We start from the raw sequence: 21241 nt of genomic DNA, 5'->3' as shown, positions 1-21241 counted from the left end.
CAAGACTATCAACGAAATAGAATATTTTTAAGAATCGTGGATGCACAGAGCCAAATCTGCTCATTTTAAAAATCTATCTGCGTGTTCAACCAAGAGCCTTCTGCTTAAAGTGAACTAAAAAACGGCATCAGAATGGCGATTCTTTTTTTCTGCTTCTAGCATGTTTTTGTATAAGAAACACAGCCAGAGAGCTAAGATGTCAGCATTGTTATAGACCAGTTACATCATTCCTAACTACAATAGACATTGTTGTAAACAAAGAGAAGTAGGGCAGATTTTTTGCCAATTTTTCTACCATTCCATATGTGTGCTGTCATTTGGAAACAGTTCTTTACGCAGAGTTGTGACTGCAAGTATTCCCTAGGGAAAAGAATGCACATAGTATGTCTAAGGCCTATGCTTGAAGCTTTGGGGACTACATGGAATGTAGATTAGCCTCTGTTCTTAGAGTTTATAGTGTGCTAGAGAAATAAGATACAAACTGAAAAAGCAATAAAGCAAAGCAGAATCCTAGAATCAAATGCTAGATTCTGGGTTACATTCATTCCCTCAGCTAACATTTATTGAGCACCTACAATATGTAAAGTACAATTCTAGGAGGTGGGGATAACAGTATTACCCTTAAGAGGTTATGTTTTAGTTGGGGGAGACAAAAAATAAACAAGAAAAGAGATAGTGATAATTTCTCTGGAGAAAAATAAAGCAGGGTAAAGGGGAAGGGGGGAATAGAGAGTTCCTGGGGTTTGTGGGTATGGGTAGGTAGAGGTATTGTTATATATATAGTATGATTAGGGAAAGCTTCACTGAAAGGTACAATTTGAGCAGAGATATGGACATCCGGGAAAAAGAAATTCTTTTCTGGCAAGGGGAATTGCAAGTTTAAGTGCACCAAAGCAATGGGGTGTTTAGTACAGCAATTCTAAAACTCTGTTCCTTGGATCCTTGGGATTCCAGAGACTCTTTTGCAGGATCTTCAAGGGCAAACTATTTCCATAATAATATTAACTCTATTTGCCTTTTTTGCTGGGTTGATATTTGCAATTATGGTGCAAAAGCAATGATGAGTAAAACTGCTGGCACTTTGGCACGAATCAAGGCAATGGCATCAAACTGTAGTAGTAGTAATGATATCTTTCACTGCCACACATTGCAGGGGGAGGAGAAGCCAGGCTCCCTTAAGAGTGTGCTTGATGGAGCAGTAAGATGTATTAATTTTATTAAATCCCAGCTTTTGAGGACTGTATTAGTCTATTTCTGTTGCTTATAACAAAATACCTGAAACTGGGTGATTTATAAGAAAAAGAAAATTTTTTGCTTACAGTGTCTGAGGCTGGGAAGTCCAAAGTCCAGGGAACACACCTGGTGAAGGCCTTGGTGGTGACAGTACCACAGGGGTCTCACATGGCAGAATATGGCAGAGCAGAGAGAGAATAACTACCTCATTTGCTCTCCTTTTAAAGCCCTCAGACCATGCCCCTGACCACTATTTTTAATCCATTCATTACAGCATGGTCCTGCAATCTAATCACCTCTTCAAGGCTCCACCTTTCAATTATCATAATAAAATTTTCCACCCTCTTAACACTGTCACAGTGGGAGTCAAGTTTTGGGGGGACACTCAGTCCAAGGCATTCTGCCCCTGGCCCCCCAAAACTAATGTCCTTTTCACATATAAATATATTCATTCCATCTCCAAAGTCTTAACTTGTTTCAACTCAGAAGTCCAAAGTTAAAACTCCCATCTGTGAAATCAATATAAGTTATCTATTTCCAAGATACATTAGTGGGACAAACAGGATACACATTTCCATTCAAAAAGGGAGAAATAGGCCAAAGAAAGGTGTAACAGGTCCCAAACAAGTCTGAAACCCAGCAAGGCAGGCATTAAATCTCAAAGTTGGCAAATCATGTACCTTGACTCTTGTGTTTGACATTCTCTGCACGCTAGTGCAGGGGTTGGATCCCCAAGGCCTTGAGCAGCTCTGCTTCTATGGCTTTCCTGGTCTCAGGTGATACTTTAGCTCTTGCAGGCTGGCATTGCACACTGGTAGCTCCACAATTCTGGGGTCACCATGGCAGTCCCACTGTCACAGTTCCACTAGACATAGCACTCTTGGGGTTTTTCTAGTGTAACTCCAACCACATGTTACCACTCCTCATCGCTCTAGTGAAGCCTCTATGCAGTGAATCTGCCCCTACAACAGATCTCTTCCTGGGCCCCCAGGCTTTTCTATACATAATCTGAAATTGGCTAGAGGCCCCCAAGCCTTCACATCTCTGGCATTCTGTGAGCCTGCAGACCTAACACTATGTAGATGCATCCAAGGCTTCCAGCTTGTATTTTCCAAAGCTGCAGATTAGTCTTTTCTCTCTGCTTCCACCATCTTGCAATGTGAGACTCCTGTGGTATTGTCACCACCAAGGCCTTCACCAGCTGTGTTCCCTGGACTTTGGACTTCCCATCCTCAGAAACTGTAAGCAAATCAATTTCTTTTTCTTATAAATCACCCAGTTTCAGGTATTTTGTTATAAGCAACAGACATAGATGAATACAAGGACATCTTTCTAACATTTCATGTGATGAAATGGGAAGTATGACTAGAGCAATTCTACTGCATACTAAAGTACTGTGTTTGCCTCAAAAGCACTTGTACAATTGAGCTGTCAGCTGAACTAGCCACTTTTTATGGAACTCCATTTTTACTTGAAAGAAGAATTAACAGACAAACTGTAGCTATTCAGATTTAGGTGTTCAACAGACATTTTCTCAAAAATGAACTAAGTGAACCTGTCACTAAAATAAAGACAAACAGCATTTGTTACCAATGATAAAATTCAAGCTTTCAAGTGAATATTAGACTTTTGGAAAACTTGTGTCTATCACTATTATCTAGAAATCTTCCTAATACTTAAAGACTTTTCAGTGAAATAATATTTTACAAATGATCAGTGCATGATGATACAAAATAATGCATGGATAAAAAAATCCATTAAAAATTCAAGATAGACCAGTGGATTTTAATATTAACAGAATATGAAAAGTTCATTGGTGTGGTTTCAGATTCTATATTTCAACTACCATTTAAGAAACTCCCACTTGTTGAGTTTTGGTATAGTATGAAAGGAGGATATCCACAATTACTGAAAGAGGATATTTAAATACTTCTCTCTTTTCCAACTACATATCTCCATGAATCTGGAATTTCTTTATATGCTTCAACCAAAATGATAGATGGCAACAGATTGAATGCAGAAGCATATATGAGAATCCAACTGTCTTCTATTAGGTCACACATTGAAGAGATATGCAAAACTGTAAAACAATACCATTCTTCTCACTAAATTTTATTTGTTTTGGAAAACAGTAATTTTCATAAAAATACGTTAATGTATTTTTGCTAATTTAAAATTAATATTCTTTTAAATTTCTCACCTTTGATTTTTAATAAATGTTGGTAGATATAACCCACACAAACTAAAGCTCTTTGTGGTCTTCAGTAAATTTTAAGAGTATAAAGTGGTCCTGAGATAAAAGAATTTGAGAATCACTAGTTTAGTATATACAGCAAAAAGGACAGTATTGTTAGAGTAACCTAGGGAGAGTGATAGGGAATTAGGTCACAGAAGTAATGAGGGATCAGATCATGTAGGGCTCAGTAGGTCTTTAACTCTGGGTGAGATGGGAAACTATCAGAGGTTTTGAGCAGAGGAATGATGGCTGAGGCATGTTTTAAAATGCTCACTCTGCTAGCTATGTTGAAATTAGACTTGAGGGTCAGGGAGAAGACATTTAATAGACTATTGTACTAACCCAGGTTAGAAATGATGGTGGCACAGACCAAGGGAAGTAGGAGAGGGAGTGGTGAGAAATGGTTTGATTCTGGATGTATTTTGAGGTTATAGATTACGGACAGCTAGTAGGACATGGAATATGAAAAAAAAAAAAAAAAAGGAGTCAAGGATGACTACAAGGTTTTTAATCTGAGCCATTTGAGAGGATGGGATGAGACAGGGAAGATTGGAAGGAACAAGTCTAGGGAGAGAGGTAGGTGATCAGGAGTTCAGTTGTAGACATACTGTGCTTGGAATAACTACTAGATTTTCAAGTGGGAAATTTTATTAAAATAAGAGTCTGGAGTTTAAGGGAAACTTCTAAGTTGGTGATATAATTTTGGAAGTTTTAGTTATAGATAGAATTTAAAGTCATGAGGATAGAGGAGATCATCTGGGGTTGTGTTCCGAAAGCTATATCCCAGGCCAGCAGCATCAGCATCAACTGGAACCTTGTTTGAAAAGCAAATTTCCCAGCCTACTGAATCAGAAACTCAGAGGCTAGAGCCAAGCAATCAGAGTTTTCAGAAGCCCTGCAGGTGATTCTAATGCAGGCTAACATTTAAGAACCACTTATCTAAGGAGTATGAGTGTAGATGGAAAAGAGAAACTGTCCAACAACTCTCTTGGAACACTTCCAACATTTACAGGTTTGGTAAGATATTTTGGATCTCCCTTTTTCTACAGTAAGAACCTTGGCTACCACCACCACCAGTCCTGTAATACACATAAAATAGTTTCAGAATTGCTACACTTATAGTACTATGAAAAAGAGAAACCTACTAAGAAGAGTTCAAAATCTGTTTCCATTTTTCCCTCCCTAGATAGAGGATGTGTAAAGTACTGTGTTCAAAATGCACTTGAATTACTTTTTTTTCCTTCAGTGTGATTGTTATTCATTTAAAATACAGTTAGGTTCGTTTGTTTCTGTTTGCCTTCAGTTTTAGGTTTAGTTTTTTCCCCATCTTTGAAAGCAAATACATGTGTTTTCCTACCCTTCTTTCTTACACAAAAGATAACATACTGTATATTCTCTTTTATACTTTGCTTTCTTTTTTCACTTAACAATAAACACTGGGAGTCACTCCATGGCAAGTTCACAAAAATCTCCTTCATTCTAAGCTGTACATACTCGTGTGTGTGTGTGTGTATCATAGTTTAGTAAACCAAACTACTATGTTTGGGCATCAGTTAGTTCCCAGTATTTTACAATTACAAATAATGCTGCAGTTAATAAACTTGTACACATGTATTTTCATATTTTGGAGGCATATCTTCAGGGTAAATTTCCAGAAGTGGTACTGTTCGGTCCAAGGGCAAAGGTGAATGTTTTATAAGATATTACCAAATTCCCCTCCATAGAGAGGGAGGGGAATTCTCACTAGCCGTTAATGAAGCGGTGCCTGTTTTCCTATGGCTTTGCCAATAGTTTATCAGGCTTTTGACTTTTTTGCCGATCTGATGGGTGAAAAATGGTTTTTCAGCATAGTTTTAATTTGTATTGCTTTTTTCTATGAGTGAAGCTTAACATATTTCATGTATGTAAGGGCCATTTTATCTTTTTTTGTGTGTGTCTTTTTATTTCTTTGCCTATTTACCTGTAGGATTTTTGTCCTTTTTTCCCCTCAATTTAAAAAAGTCCTTTGTATGTTAGGCATATTAATCCATTTATTGAGATATATAAATATTTTCTCCCAATTTATACTTCGCTTATGATGGGTTTTTTGTATATTTATTTGCCGTGCAAAAGGGTTTTTTTTATTCTTTATTACTGAAATACATTGTTCTGCCCACCCCACCCCACAATAAAAATCTTATCCAGGTTCCCCATCCTTTTCCCTCATCTCCCTCTCCCCAGCCCTGCACAAATGCTCCAGGATTCCCTACCCACTGGCTATTTTGGCGTCTGTCCATTGGGTAGTGTAGTGGATAGAATTATGTCCCCCCGAAAGTCATTGAAGCTTGAATTGTATCCCCCACATTTTATGTATTAGAAACTTTGCCCCCAGTGTGATTGTTAAGAGGGTGGGAAATCCTATTACAGTAATTGAAAGGTGGAGCCTTGAAGAGGTGATTGGATTGTAGAACTGTGCAGTAGTGAATGGATTAAAAATGGTGGTCAAGGGCGTGGTTCTGAGGGCTTTAAAAGAAGAGGAGAGTCTGCTTTTTGCTCTCTCTGCTTCCACCATCTTGCAATGTGAGACCCCTGGGTTGCTGTCACCACCACCAGATGGACTTTGGACTTCCCAACCTCAGAAACCATAAGAAAATAAATTTCATTTTCTTTATAAATTACCCAGATCCAGGTATTCTGTTAGAGCAACACAAAACAGACTAATACAGGTAGCAATGTGGAAACTACCCAGGGCCTTTGTCGAGAAAATAGGGGTGAGTGAGGGAGCCCCAGGAGGGGCTTATTTGAGGGCCTTGGCCACTTGCTTGTAGGCCAGTTCAGTCTCCTCAACATCTGGACAGGTGGAGGCAAATTCTTCCTAAGCATAGGTGTTGCTCAAGTACTGATGCAGTCCCCAAAAGGCCTCTAGGATGGTGAATCCCTGGTACTTCTTACACACCACCTGTACTGTGTGGAGCTTTGGCAACAGGTTGCAGTCAGCCAGAGTGAGCTCCTTGCCTCCAGAAACTTCCTCTGAGAGATGCCCTCATTTTCAGCACTTGTCTCATCCACTACTTCTAGGAGGTGAGATGTCAAGTAATTGGATAAAACCCTCAGTACTTTCAGGAGCCCCTTTACAGATTATCACTGAGTGCTAGGTTTGAATTCTTGATGTAGGCAGAAAATTTGGCAAATATGTCCAGCCCAGCTGTGTTGGACTCAGGGTTCAGAGCTGCCAGCTTAGGGTACCTGAGAGGGCACAGCATTGCCACCAGAAATTCCTCAGTCTTGTTGGTGCCTGTGTGGACTTTGATGCCATACAGCAGGAACAGAAGCTGCCCTCCTGGGCACAGCTTTTGCACTGTCTCTGTCTGTCTCTTGGTGTCAACAGTGGTGACATTGAAGATGACTCCCTAGAGCCAGAGCACCATTAACAGTCTCTGGGAGAAGGGGCAGTTCCTAATCTTGGCCCTATCACTGCCAGCCTTCACAAATAATTCGACCCGTGGCTGTTCTTCAGCCATGGTTGCATCAAGGGCTAAAGGTTTTAATTTTATTTTATAGTTAAATTTATCAACCTTTTTTAAAATAGGAATTCACCCATATTACTTGTATAGTTTTTTTTTAATAGTTGGATCTCTGATGCATTTGGAGTTTATTCTTGTGTGTGGTATGAGAAATAGGTCTAATTTTGTCATTCTCCAATGGTTATCCATTCTTCCATCATCACTTATTAAAATGTTCGTCTTTGCCCCCAGTAATTTCAGATACCACTTTTATCAAATGCCAGATTTATGTGTATAGTTGGGTCTATTTTTCTATTCCATTTATGTAGCTGTCTATTAATACACTGGTACTTTATAGTTCATTTTAATATCTGCTAAGGCTGATCCCCTCTGAGCTATTCCTTTTTGTTGTTTTCTTAGCTATTCTCATGTGGTTTTTTGAGATGATATTTCATTGTGGTTTTAATTTGAGTTTCCCTGATGGTTAGTGATTTTGAGCATTTCTTCATGTGCTTGCTGGCCATTTGTATGTCTTCTTTTGAAAAATGTCTGTTAGGTCCTTTGCCCATTTCTTAATTGGGTTTTTTTTTTTTTTTCTTTTGCTGTTGAGTTGAGTTTCTTATATATTCTGGATATTAGCCCCTTGTCTGATGTGTAGTTTACAAATACTGTCTCCCATTCTGTAAGTTGTTTCTTCATTTTGTTGATAGTGTCACTTGTACAGAACCTTTTTAGTTTGATGTAGTCCCATTTGTGTATTTTTGCTTTACTTGCCTGTGCTTTTGTAGTCCTGTCCAAAAAAGTGCTGCCCACAATCATTTCATGTAGCATTTCCCGTATGTTTTTTTCTAATAGTTTCATAGTTTTGGGTCTTAAATTTAGGTCTTTAATGCATTTTGAGTTGATTTTTGTGTATGGTGAGAAATAGGGGTATAATTTCAGTCTTCTGAATGTAGATATCCAGTTTTACCAACACCGTTTGTTAAAGAGGCTGTTCTTTCCCCACTATATGTTCTTAGCACCTTTGTTGAACATCAGTTGGTTGTAAGTGTGTGGGTTTGTTTTTGGGTCCTCTATTCTGCTCCATTAGTCTATTTGTCTATTTTTATGCCGGAATCATGCTGTTCTGGATACTGTAGCTTTGTAGTATATTTTGAAGTTAGGAAGTGTGATGTCTCCAGCTTTGTTCTTTTTATTCAAGACTGCTTTAGCTGTACAGGATCTTGTGGTTCCATACAATTTTAAGATCTTTTTTTTCTTTTTCTGTGAAGAATGTCATTGGTATTTTGATAGGGATTGCATTGAATGTGTGGATTGCTTTGGGGAATATGGACATTTTGATTATCTTAACTCTTCCACCCCATGAACATGGGCTATCTTTCCATTTATTTATGTCCTCTTCAATTTTTTCAACAATGTTTTATAGTTTTCATTGTAGAAATCTTTCACATCCTTGGTTAAATTTACTCCTAAGTATTCCTCTTTTTTTTGTAGCTATTGTAAATGGGATTACTTTCTTGATTTCTTCTTTGGCTATTTCATTATTGGTGTATAGGAAGGCTATTGATTTTTGTTGATTTTGTATCCTGCCACTATACTGAATTCATTTATTAGTTGTAGTCATTTTTTGGTGGAGTCTTTAGGGTTTTCTGTTTATAGGATCCTGTCATCTGCAAATAGGGATAGTTTTTCTTCCTCCTTTCCAATTTGGATGCCCTTAATGCTTTCTCTTTCCTTATTACACTGCCTAGAACTTCCAGTACTGTGTTGAATAAGTGTGAGGAAAGTGGACATTCTTGTCTTATTCCAAATCTTAGAAGAAAAGCCTCCAATTTTTGTCCATTCAGTATATTAGCTGTGGGTTTGTCATATGTGGCCCTTATTGTGTTGAGGTACATTCCTTCTATACCTAGTTTGTTGAGTGTTTTGATCATGAAGCAGTGTGGGGTTTTATCAAACATTTTTTCTGTATCTATTGAAACAAACATGTGGTTTTATCCCTTCATCCCATTGATGTATTGTATCACATTTATTAATTCACGTGTGTTGAACCATCCTTGCATCCCTGAGATGAATCCCACTTGATAATGGTGAATGATCTTTTTAATGTTGTTGGATTCTGTTTGCTAGTATTTTGTTGAAGATCTTCGCATCTGTGTTCATGAGGGATATTGGTCTGTAGTTTTCTTTTTTTGTGGTGTCTTTTTTCGGTTTTGGTATGAGGGTAATGCTGGCCTCATTGAATGAATTTGGAAATATTCCCTTCTCTTCAATTTTTTTGAAGAGTTTGAGAAGAATTGGTATTGGTTCTTCTTTAAATTTTTCATAGAATTCAGCAGTAAAGCCATCTGGTCCTGGGTTTTCTTTATGAAGAGACTTTTTATTGCTACTTCAATCTCATTACTCATTATTGGTCTGTTTAATTCTTCATGATTGGTAAGTTGTATGTATCCAGGAATTTATCCATTTCTTCTAGGTTTTCCAGTTCGTTCACATATAGTTGTTTGTAGTAGTCTCATGATCCTTTGTATTTCTGTGGTATCAGATATAATATCTCCTTTTTCATTTCTGATTTTATTTACTTGAGTCTTTTCTTTTTCTTTGTTAGTCTTGCTAAAGGTTTTATTGATTTTGTCTATCCTTTCAAAAAAACAACTTATTGCATTGATCTTTTGTATTTTTTTAAAATTTTAATTCCTTTATTTCTGCTCTGATCTTTGTTATTTCTCTCCTACTGATGTTGGGTTGGTTTGTTCTTGTTTTTCTGGTTCCTTGAGGTGTAATGTTAGGTTGTTTATTTGAAGTCTGTCTTCTTTTTTGATGAAGGCATTTAATGCTGTAAACTTCCCTCTTAGAAGTGCTTTTGCTGTATCCCAGAGGTTCTGATATGTTGTGTTTTCATTTTCATTTGTCTCTAGGAATTTTTAATTACCTTTTTGATTTCTTCTTTGACCCATTTGTTGTGTAGGAGCATGTTATTTAGTTTCCGTGTATTCATATAATTTCTAGTGTCCCTTTAGCTCTTGATTTCCAATTTTACTCCATTCTGGTCAGACAAGGTTGATATGCTTTCAGTTTTTTAAAACTTGTTAAGGCTTCTTTTGTGACCTAACATACAGTCTGTTCTAGAGAATGTTCCATGTGCTGATGAAAAGAATGTGTATTCTGCAGCTGTTGGATGAAATGTTCTAATATGTCCATTAAGTCCAATCAGCCTAGAGTAGAGATGAATTCTGATGTTTCCTGGTTAGTTTTCTGTCTGGATGATCTGTCCTTTGCTGAAAATGTGGTGTTAAAGTTCCCAACTCTTATTGCGTTGGAGTCTATTTCTCCCATTATGTATATTGTAGTAATTAATTGCTTTATATAACTGAGTGCTCTAGAGCTGGGTACAAATATATTTAGAATTGTATCCTCTTGTTGAATTGATCCCTTTATCATTATATAATGACTTTCCTTATCTATTTTTAATTTCCTTGGCTTGAAGTCTATTTTATCTAATATAAGTATAGCTATTCCTGCTCTTTTTGGGTTTCCATTTGCATGAAATGTTTTTTCCATCCCTTCACATTTAGTTCATGTGTGTCTTTATAGGTGAAGTGAGTTTTTTGGAAGCAGCATGTTGTTGGTTCTTGTTTTATAACCCTTTGACCACTCTGTTTCTTTTAATTAGGGCATTTAATCTATTTACATTTAGAGTTATTATTGATATATGGGGACTTGTTGCTGCCATTTTGTTAACTTTTTTTCTGGTTGTTTTGTTGATCTTTTTTCTTTTATTCTGATCTTACTGCCTTCCTTTGTGGTTGAGTAGTTTTCTCTAGCTTTAAGTTTTGCTTTCTCACTGTTCATTTTTAGTATGTCTCTTCTAAGTTTTTATGTTATGGTTACCGTGAGGCTTACAAAAAACATGTTATAATTATAATAGATTATTTTAGACCTATTTTAGATCTACTTCTTAGATATCTAAGAAAAAAAGAAAACACTTACGGCATCTCTACACTTTGGAATCATACCCTTCCCCCCACACTTTTTGACATTTTGTTGTTTCAAGTTACATCTTTTAAATATTGCCTATCTCTTATATGGCTGTTGTGTATTTTAGGTCTGTCCTTCAGTCTTCATATTAAAGGTGTAAGTGGTTTATTCACCATCCTTACGACATTGGAGTATTCTGAGGTTTTCTGTAAACTTAATGAGTTATGTACCTTCAAATGTTTTCTTGCTGCTCCTTAGCATTGTCTTCTTTCAGATTGAAGAACTCCCTTTAGCATTTCTTATAACAGAGGTCTAGTATTAATGAATTCCCTTATCTTTTGTTTGTCTGGGAAACGCTTTATTTCTCCTTCATATTTGAAGGTTAGTTTTGCTGGACAGAGAATTTTTGACTGACAGTCTTTTTCCTTCAGCATCTGAATGTTTGTCTCATTCTCTTCTGGCCTATGGGGTTTCTGCTGAGAAACATATTGGGGCTCCATTGAATGTTATGTGCTTCTTTTCTCTTGCTGCTTTCAGTATCCCTTATCTTTGGTTTTTGATAATTTGATTATGATGTGCCATGGGGTGTTCTTCCTTGGTTTGAATTTAGGTTGAATTCCTCTGAGCTTCCTGTGCCTGGATGCTGTTGTCTTTCTTCATATTTGGGAAACTTTCAGCCATTATTTCCTTGAATCTGCTTTCTTCCTTTGTCTTCTCCTTTGGGTATGACAATTGTGCAGAGATTATTTTGCTTGAGAAAGTCCCATATTTGCTTTATTTCTGTTTCATTTCTTATTCTTTTTTTACCTCTGATTTGGTAATTACATATGTTTTATTTTCAAGCTAGCTGATTCTTTCCTAAGTTTAAGTCTGCTGTTGGAGGTTTCCATCAAGTTTTTCAGTTCATATAATGTAATCTTTATTTCTAGAATTTCTATTTGGTTTTTTGTTTGTTTGTTTGTTTGGCAGCTGGCTGGTACAGGGATTGAACCCTGGACCTTGGTGTTTTCAGCACCACACTCTAACCAACTGAGCTAACTGGTGATCCTGTTGTTGTTTTTTAATTAATTCATTTCCTTTGTCAAGTTTCTCATTTTGCTCTTGGATTATTTTCCAGATATCATTTAATTTTCTGTCTGTATTTTCTTATAAGTCTCTGAACATCCTTGTATTAGTCCATGTCTGTTGCTTATAACATAAATACCTGAAACTGGGCAATTTATAAAGAAAACAAAACTTACTGCTTACAGTTTCAAAGTATGGGAAGTCCACAGTTCAGGGAACACATCTGGTGAGGGTCTTGGTGGTGGCAACAATGACTCAGGGATCTCACATGGCAGAAAATGGCAGAGCAGAGAGAGACTAAGCCCTCATGTGCTCTTTTCTTAAAGCCCTCAGAACCATGCCCATGACCACCACTTTTAATTCATTAACTACAGCATGGTCCTTCAACCTAATCACTTCTTCAAGGCCCCACCCTTTAATTACCATAATAGGATTTCCCACCATCAACAGTTATAGTGACGTACCCTTCTCTGTGCCTCCACAAGCTTTCCTCTTTGATGCTCTGCTGATGCCAGAGCATTGCAGTGGCATGTGACTCCTGGGTTCTGGAGTCAGTCTTTGATTCAAACCTGGGGATTTAAGCTTCAATGAAGTTGGGGGTTGGGGGGAGGCATCCAATCTACAGCAATCCTTAAGAGGGTTATTCTGAATTCTTTGTCAGACATTTCATAAATCCACTGTTCCTCTGGGTCTGTTGCTAGTGCTTGGTTTGTTTCTCTTGATGGTGTCATATTTCTCTGTTCTTTCTTGATTTTTGTGTCTTTATGTTGACACCTCGGCATTTGAGGAGACTGCTACCTCTTCTAGGCTTTATAGGTATTCTTTGGTGGTGTTAGACCTTTACTGTTCAATATCAGAGCTTTGTCTGCAATCTGTGGTTTGTATTTTTCCCCTAGTTCCATGTTGAATTATTAGCTATGACCACCACTTAAACTCTGCACTGGAACTAATTTGTTGTCCTTTGGTTAATTCCAAAATTGGGGGAACTTCCTGTGAGGAACAGCACTTGAGCCCTGTAGTTGAGACAAATTGCTTCTTAGCTGCTGATTCTTTGAAGAAGACTTTTTGTGCAGATCAGATTTTAATTTTTGGCCTTTTAATCACTTCTGGATCTTGTGAGGTCTAATACACCTAGGCTATGTGGAAATTCTGGCCCAGGACTGAGTCTTTGCAGCACACTGTACCCCCTTCAGTTCTTTCACCCTGACCAGTCTCCACTGAGAGAGCCTGTGCTGATCAGAAGACAGATCAACTGCCCACACTGCACCCCAGTGTTCCTTAGGTGGGGCAGCCTCTCCCCCAGCACTCTGTACCCCACCAACTCTAAACATTTCCCATGGAGCTGGGTGTGCATAGCTCTCTTGCAATGACTCACTGGTCTCTGGGTGGCTCCTTTCTTTGGCCAGCTGTGGCCCCAGGCTCCTATTTGGGCCTACAGGAACCCTGTCAATGGTCTTGCTGGCCTGGTGGCTGGTATAATGCACTCTGAGGCTCTCTTCTTTCCTGCAGACTCCAAGCAGTTTCACACAAAGGACACAGCTGTGGCTTTTGCTGGCTCCTGCTCCATATACTACAACTTCTTTCTGCCCCTCACTAGGTGTCCCTGAATCAGCCAGGGCTTGAAATGGTCGGAGTGGTCCCTTCTTTCTCTCACTGTGGATTCTCCCACTTTCACAAACTCTGCAGGTCTCTCTTCTCTTCCTCTGAGCTCCAGTGGTCCCAGGTTGGCAGTCTTTGCTTTTTAATAGTTGTAAATTGATTGGTTGTGGTAGAGAGTGATGCTGGGGACTGTCCTGCCATCTTGATGATGTCTCTTCCCTTGTGCTTTCTTATGGTTTACTTTGTTTCCTTTTTCTGTTTTTGAGTTGAAAATATAATACATTTATGTTCGTTATTTACTTTTTATTTAATTTTAGTGACAATTTATTTTACTGATAAATAGATTCATTTTAAGGTTATGAAATTTCCTTTGATTACTGACTTCAAGGTATCTCATAGATTCTGATATGTGGTATTTTCATTACATTAATTTTTAGAAATTCTGTAGTTCTTGATTTTATTTCCATTTTCACTTGGCTTTTTTTTAAATGGTTTTTTAAATTTTCCTGTCAAAGGGGCTTTTTGTTTTTTATTTTGTTTTCAATTTTTTACGGTTTGAAATGGGTGGTGATATTCCTAGCACCAAAAAAGAATGTTCTGGTTAAATTATATAGCTAGTTGGAGAGACAAGACTTACATACTGAACATAATTAGAGAACAAACAGCTCCCCTCCTAGTCCCCCAGGCCATGAAGTTATGTTAATTTAGTATTTACCAAAACACCATTAGATTTATGAGGCCATCATGCAACTTACAGTTTAGAACAGTTAAGAGTTTGATTGATAAGAAACAACAAACAGAACTGAGAGGTTAAAAAAGTAAGCAGTAGAGTGGATTTAAACCCAATATACTGGGGGAAGGAGTGTGTGTTTGTGTGTGTGTGTGTGTGTGTGTATGTGTGTGTATACTCATGCACTTAAGTACATGTATTTAAGGGTGGAAAAGATGAGTCAGAAAGTAAGATACTTTATAGGAACTCAGGGCAACATAGCATAGTGAGGAAAGAGTATTGGACAAGTAATCAAGACACCTGAATTCTCTATCTGCCGTCACTTCTCTTCTCCTAGAGGTAATGCCTGGTACTAGCAATTAAACAACTTTATTTCACCAAAAGTTCAAGACCTCAAAAGAAAACTTATTAAAACACCTGTATCTTTGTCCAGTTGCTCTGAGGGTTTAGGAGGACTAAAGGAAATAAACATTGATTGTAGACCTGATATGTCTTGGGCACTTTACTGCAACTTCTCAAGTAATTTTCAGATAACAATATGAGAGAGATTATCTCCATTTTACAGATGAGTAGGCTCAAAAATGTTGAAATGACTTGTATAGGATCTTATCACTTGCAGATGGCAGACCCAAGATGGAAACCAGATCTTTCTGATTACAAAGCCTGCGAACTTTTCACTAAGTCTGACTTTTGAATCATGTCAGTCTCTTCTATATAAATCAATTAATTGTTTGCCAAGATTTTTGCACCACACAAGAGTTTTGCTAGCATTTCAAAGAACAGGCTGATGCTTTGAAAAACAATAGGGTGGTTCCTCAAAACATTCAAAATAGAATTACCATATGATCCTACAGCAGTTCCACTTCTGAGTATATACCCCCCAAAATTGAAAGCAGCATCTTGAGGAGATATTTGTACACCCATGTTCATAGCAGCATTATTAGCCAAAACACGGAAGTAATCTAAGTGTCCATCAATGGATGAATGTATATTAAAATGTGATACAGGTTGAGTATTTCTTATTCAAAATGCTTGGGACCAGAGTTTTTCAGATTTCAGATTTTTTCAGATTTTGGAATATTTGCAGAATACATACTGGAACACTGAACTGTACACTTAAAAATGGTTAAGATGGTAAATTTAATATTATGTGTATTTTGCCCTGGGCTCCCAAGCCAGGGCAATGGGGGACAAGGACCTCAGCCATGCTCCCCTGACATCCACAACCAGCCCAGCAATGCCACTGAGTTGCTGCAGGAAGTGCCCTGGGCTTCAAAGCCAGGGCAGTGGGGGACCAAGGGCTTCAGCCTCAACCCCCTGACATCTGCATTCAGCCCAGCAACAACTGAGCCATTACTGGAAGCCCCCTGAGCTCGCCTGCCAGAAGGGGAGGGTGCCACAGGCCTTGATCACAGTAACCCCCCCTTCCACCTCTTCCCACCCTTTTACCCTTTTCCTTACCCTCTCCCCCCCCCCCCAAATGCTCTTCAACAACATCTTAGAATGAGACGTGGAGCCAGGGGAATCCAAACCCAGCCTCCGCTAGGCAAGCTGCCACCACCGCCCTGGGGCCCCGCCAGGTTCCCAAGGTATGGAGCCGGGGGATGCTGATCCCAGCCACAATGAGGCAAGCTGCTGCCACCACCCTGGGGCCCCGCTGGGGTCCTGAGGCACGAAGCCTGGGGAAGCCACATCCAGCTGCAACCAGGTAAAGAGCATACCAAAAACACCATTTCCACGCAGGTAGCCTACCATAGTCACTGCAGTTGCCATGGCTGTCGCAAAAGTGGCTAGTCTCTATAGCACTAGTCACAGCCACCATGCAGATGGCACACCAGACTCTCAACTGCATTTGACACAAGGAGAGGCACCAGTGAAGACAAAAAAAAAAAGAGGTCCTGTCTCTTCACAAAGCACACTCCATAGTAATAGAAGAAGCATCTGATTTACAGTAATAGGGGAGGACTTGATCACACCTGTCTCAGTACTGGACAGATCATCCAGGCAACAAACCAACAGAAGAACAGTTAATCTATCAGATGGAGAGAACAAATCTATGGTTATTAGAGGGGGAAGGGGGAGAGGGAAAGGAGATGGGATGGACACCATTGATTGTCCAGAGGCAGGCTTTTGCAGAGCTATACCAGAGCAGCATAGGGAGGCCATGCCATAGTTTTCAGTATCTGTCCTATTACAATGGAAGAACAGTCCCTATTCCTTTCAAAGGCCAACCCCTCCACTTGTTCTCTTGATTTCATTTTCTCTTGACTCTCTCTCATCTACATCATTAGTTTCCTTCCCCAAACCTTCTTTCTGAAACATTCTTATCACATACCATTCTTATCATATACAAACATGTTCTGATATCTCTCATCTTTCAAAACTCTTCCTTGACTTTGCATCTCTCTTCCAGCTAATAATGCCCCGTGTCTGAAGTTTCACAGTGGAATCACTGGTCCCTCTGCTCCGGTATCACAAGGTTGAAATCAAGGTGTCAGCCTGAGCTCTTATCTGGAGGCTCTGGGGAAGAATCTGCTTTTAGGCTCATTCAGATTGTTGGGAATATTCAATTCCATGCAGTTGTAGGACTGAGGTCTCCACTTCCTTGTGACTATTGGGTGGAGGTCATACTCAGCTTCTAGAGCTGCTCATGTTCCCTGGCTTGTGGTCCCTTTAATCTTCAAAGTCAGCAACAGTGGGTCAAGTCATTTTCATACTTTGAATCTCTTTGATCTCCCCTTCTGCTTCATCTTTCCTGCATTCAACTGGAGAATGTTCTCTGCTTGCAAGGATTCATGTGATTAGATTGGGCCCACTTGGACAATCTATGAAAATCTCCCTACTTAAGGTTTTAAGCTTAATTACATCTGCAAAATCTTTTTCCTTGTAAGTAACATATTTACAGTTTCCAGAGATTAGGGTGCAGACATTTTTGGACAGCAATTATGCCTACTATACACAGTAAAATTTCTAAAAAAACTGACCTGTAGTCACTATTTCTATTTCTGTCTTCCATTCTGTTTTCTCCTCAACTATGTACTTTGGCTAGTGTTCATTTCTCAGCCTATAGTTGTCAGAGGGCTCCAGGGCTCAGTCCTAGGCCCTCACCTAGTCTATTCTACACACTCTCTCTCCCTAGTGATTTTGTGTCTTTATGTACTATCTACATGCTAATGACTACCAACTCCAAGAGTTTTTTTGTAGAGGCCTTAATGGAATACTACTCAGCTATAAAGACGAATGAAATCCTGCCATTTGCAACAACATGGATGGACCTTGAGAGAATTATATTAAGTGAAACAAGTCAGGCACAGAAAGAGAAATACCACATGTTCTCACTTATTGGTGGGAGCTAAAAATAAATAAATAAATTCACACACACACACACACACACACACACACACACACACACACACACACCAAAAAAAAAAAAAAAAAACGGGGGGGGAGACATAACAACTACAATTCCTTGAAGTTGATACGACAAGCAAACAGAAAGGACATTGTTGGGTGGGAGGGAGGAGAGTGAGGAGGGAAGGAGGTTTCGGTAATGGGCCACAATAATCAACCACATTGTACATCTACAAAATAAAATTAAAAAAAAAAAATTATATCTCCATCCTTGGCCTTTCTGTGGAACTCTGGACTCATTTATCTGACTATTCACTCATCATCACTGGATATCTAAAACTCATTTAGAACATGACATAGCCAAAACAGAATCTTGATTCCTAACCTGCCTCCTCCCAAACCTTACTCCTCCTTTAGTTTTCCCCATCTCAGTAAATGACCAAACATCCAAAGTTCAACTCTCTCTCTCCCCCTACTCCATCTAGTCAGTTCTGCTTGCAAAATGTACCTTTATTTATCTGCTTCTTTGTACCCTCACCATTATAATCTTATCCGTCATCATGTCTTGCGTGGACTTCTACAGTCAGCCTCCTAACTGATGTCTCTGCTTCTATTCTTGCCATCCTATAATCTGTTTTCCACGAAGTATCCAGGGTGATCTGTTTCAAAAGTAAATTAGATCATGTCCTTACCATGACCCAGAAGGCCCTACTGATCTGACCGCATCTATTTTTCTGACTACATCTTTATCTATTATTGTCTTTATTCACCCTGCTGCAATCTGTCTAGCCTTCTTTTTGTTTCTTAAGTCGAGCTTGTTATTTCCTTAAGGCCTTTGCACCTGCTGACTTTTCTGCCTATGACACCCTGCCCTAGATCCTCACGTGCTTGATTCCTTCCTGTCATGCCAGCGTCAGTTTCCTGTCAGAAACTTCCTTCTCCCCTATATTCTTTGTTCTTACCATAGAACTTACCACATAATGTATTCTCAGAATGTTTGTTGGAGGAGTGGGTGAACAGATGAGTGAATGAATGAATCTTGAAGCAGTAAGAGGAAAATTGTATGGTATGATAGAAAGAGCAGAGACTGGAGAAGGACATCCTGGAATCAAATTCCAGCCCTGTCTCTTATATGACCTTGGCCAACTTACTCAAGTTTCAGTTGCCTCATCTGTTAAACAGATAATATATGCTTCATAGGCATGACTTGAAAGCCCATTGTTTTAACTGCTTCCTAGACACCCTAGTAAATTTTAGTGACAATGACAACTGTCCATATTGCCACTGCACATAGTATGGTGACTCTTTCATAGTAGGTGCTGAGTAAAGGTCAATTCCTTTTAAGCAAAATTAACTCCATAATTAGGGGACACTCATATGCAAGCTATTTCCTCCCTCCATTTTTAGTTTTAAGAGTTTTATATCTGCCTTTTAATGACATTATTGGTCATTATCATGACCAAAGGAATAAGAATTAGGTATGTACATATGCGTGTAGATCAGAAAAAATTTGTCTGGCAGGGGAGACCAGTTCTATACATCTTTATGTGCTGGAGTCAACAAAGGAAGTGTTGTAGATATGGTGCCAAAATGCATTATCACATTTGCATTATTAGTCTCTCTAATACATAATACATATTTTTTCTGAACCATTTGAGAATAACTTACATACATATCCCTTTACTACTAAGGACTTTAATATGTATTTTCTGAAAACAAAGGCATTCCCTTAAATAGACCTAATACTATTTTCAAAATCAGAAAATTAATATTGGTATGGTACTAAGAGCTAATCTATAGACCTTATACAATTATTAAAACCAGAAAATTAATATTGATACAGTACCAGTGGCTAATCCATAAACCTTATTCATATTTGCCAGTTGTCCCAATAATGTCTTTTAGGAAAAGAAGATTCTGGATCATGAGTTGCACTTAATTCTTATGTTTCTTTAGTCTCCTTTAATCTGGAACAGTTCTTCTGTCCTTCTTCCTTGTGTTTCATGACTTTAATTTATACTTATAAAGATTTCTCCAGTTATTTTATAGATTGGTTCTCAGTCTGGGTTTGTGATGTTACCTCATGATTAGATTCAGGTTATGCAGGTTATGACGTTCTTCTCAAAGCATCATATTTGGAGGTACAGGATATCTGTTTGTCTTATTACTGCAGATAGTAACTTTAATTATTTGGTTCAAGCTTCATGTACCAAGTTTCTAAACTATAGAGTTACTGTTTTTTCCTTTGATTATCTTGTGGAGAAATACTTTGAGACTATAAATGTCCTGTTTCTCATCAAATTTTTACCAAGTAGTTTTAGCTTCCATTGATGGGTCTTGCCTGAATTAATTACTGCCAAATTATTTCCTAATTTTCTCATTTTTTACACATTTATTAGTTGGATTCTGCTATAACCAAGAGTTTTCCCTTCTTTCCTATTTATTTGTTCATTTAGTTACATCAGTGTAGACTCATGGATTCTTATTTTATTCAATGAGTTATAACTTGTTACTATCATTATTTGTTTCAGTCCTCAAATTGTCCCAGATTTGGCCAGTGGAAGCCCCTTGAAGTTGGATCCTGTGTCCTTTTGATATTGCCTCATCATTCTTTGGGCATTCCATTATTTTCTGACCAAGCTGTTCCAAGCTTCCTTTCATAGCCACTGAATTAGTGATTGTGCAAAGATCTACCCCCAGCCTTCCCAATATTGTGCTCCTCTAGGGCAGGAATCACATTGGGTTTTTTATGCCTTAGATACTTGGAAAATCTTGATACTTAACATTTATCAAATTTTCAATTGATGTGGCCAAATTAATACATAAATTGCCACTTCCTGGATTTCTGCCAATCCAGAGAGATCTCTCCCTTCCTTCTGGGCTATATGACAGAGTGTGTTGCAAGGACTCCAAACACTAGAGTCATACCTGACTCTGCCACTTTCACATTTCTTTCCTCATTGGTCAAAGGAAATGATAAATGTCAGCCTTCACAAGATTGTCATGAAGGCCAAATGAAACCACACATGTACAAGAATATTATCAAAGTATTGTTGTTGATTAAAGGTCTAATTCTTTTAACCGTAGCAGCATCAAAAAGTGTTGGACATCCCTGTATGGGCTAGCTGCCCCAAAAAAGGAAAAAGAAAAAGTGTTAGACAATATTTCTATTCTTCATCTTTCTCTGAAGTAGGACAGTCATTAAATTATTTAATTCTTTATGGTTGTAAAAATAAGAAAAGAATGTGTTTAAATGACAAACTTAAGGTCATATCATAAGAGGCAGAACTAGAATTAGATCCCTGGTCCCCTGACATCACCCTAATTTTTTTTTTCCAACTAGGATAATTAAATTAGAATGTGGCAGGGCAGGGCTTCCTGATGAGAAGAACTTCCAAATCCTGGAGTCCCTTAGGATAGATTAAGGAAACCCATTTATTTAGAAGCTTTTAAATTAGTATGAAGCCTAATCTCAATGCTAGCTTCTTATGCATGATCTGCATAACCTGATTTTTCAGAACTATTCAATATAATTGGTTGGTTTTTTCCATCCAGATCTTTCAGGCC

The 21241-nt window shown here is 38.3% G+C and overlaps 1 protein-coding gene and 1 pseudogene across 16 annotated transcripts in view; one reads left to right on the top strand and one right to left on the bottom strand.

Moving 5' to 3' along the window:
* SCMH1 (Scm polycomb group protein homolog 1) overlaps nt 1-21241 on the top strand; it is a 178164-nt gene that overhangs the window by 117835 nt on the left and 39088 nt on the right. The window lies entirely within an intron of this gene.
* Nucleotides 6246-6969, bottom strand: LOC134383096 (chloride intracellular channel protein 1-like; annotated as a pseudogene).

This window comes from Cynocephalus volans, chromosome 8 (genome assembly GCF_027409185.1).
Source record: "Cynocephalus volans isolate mCynVol1 chromosome 8, mCynVol1.pri, whole genome shotgun sequence".
Taxonomy (NCBI): Eukaryota; Metazoa; Chordata; class Mammalia; order Dermoptera; family Cynocephalidae; genus Cynocephalus; species Cynocephalus volans.
Note: the sequence above shows the minus strand (reverse complement) of the source record. Positions and strands in the feature narration are given on the sequence as shown.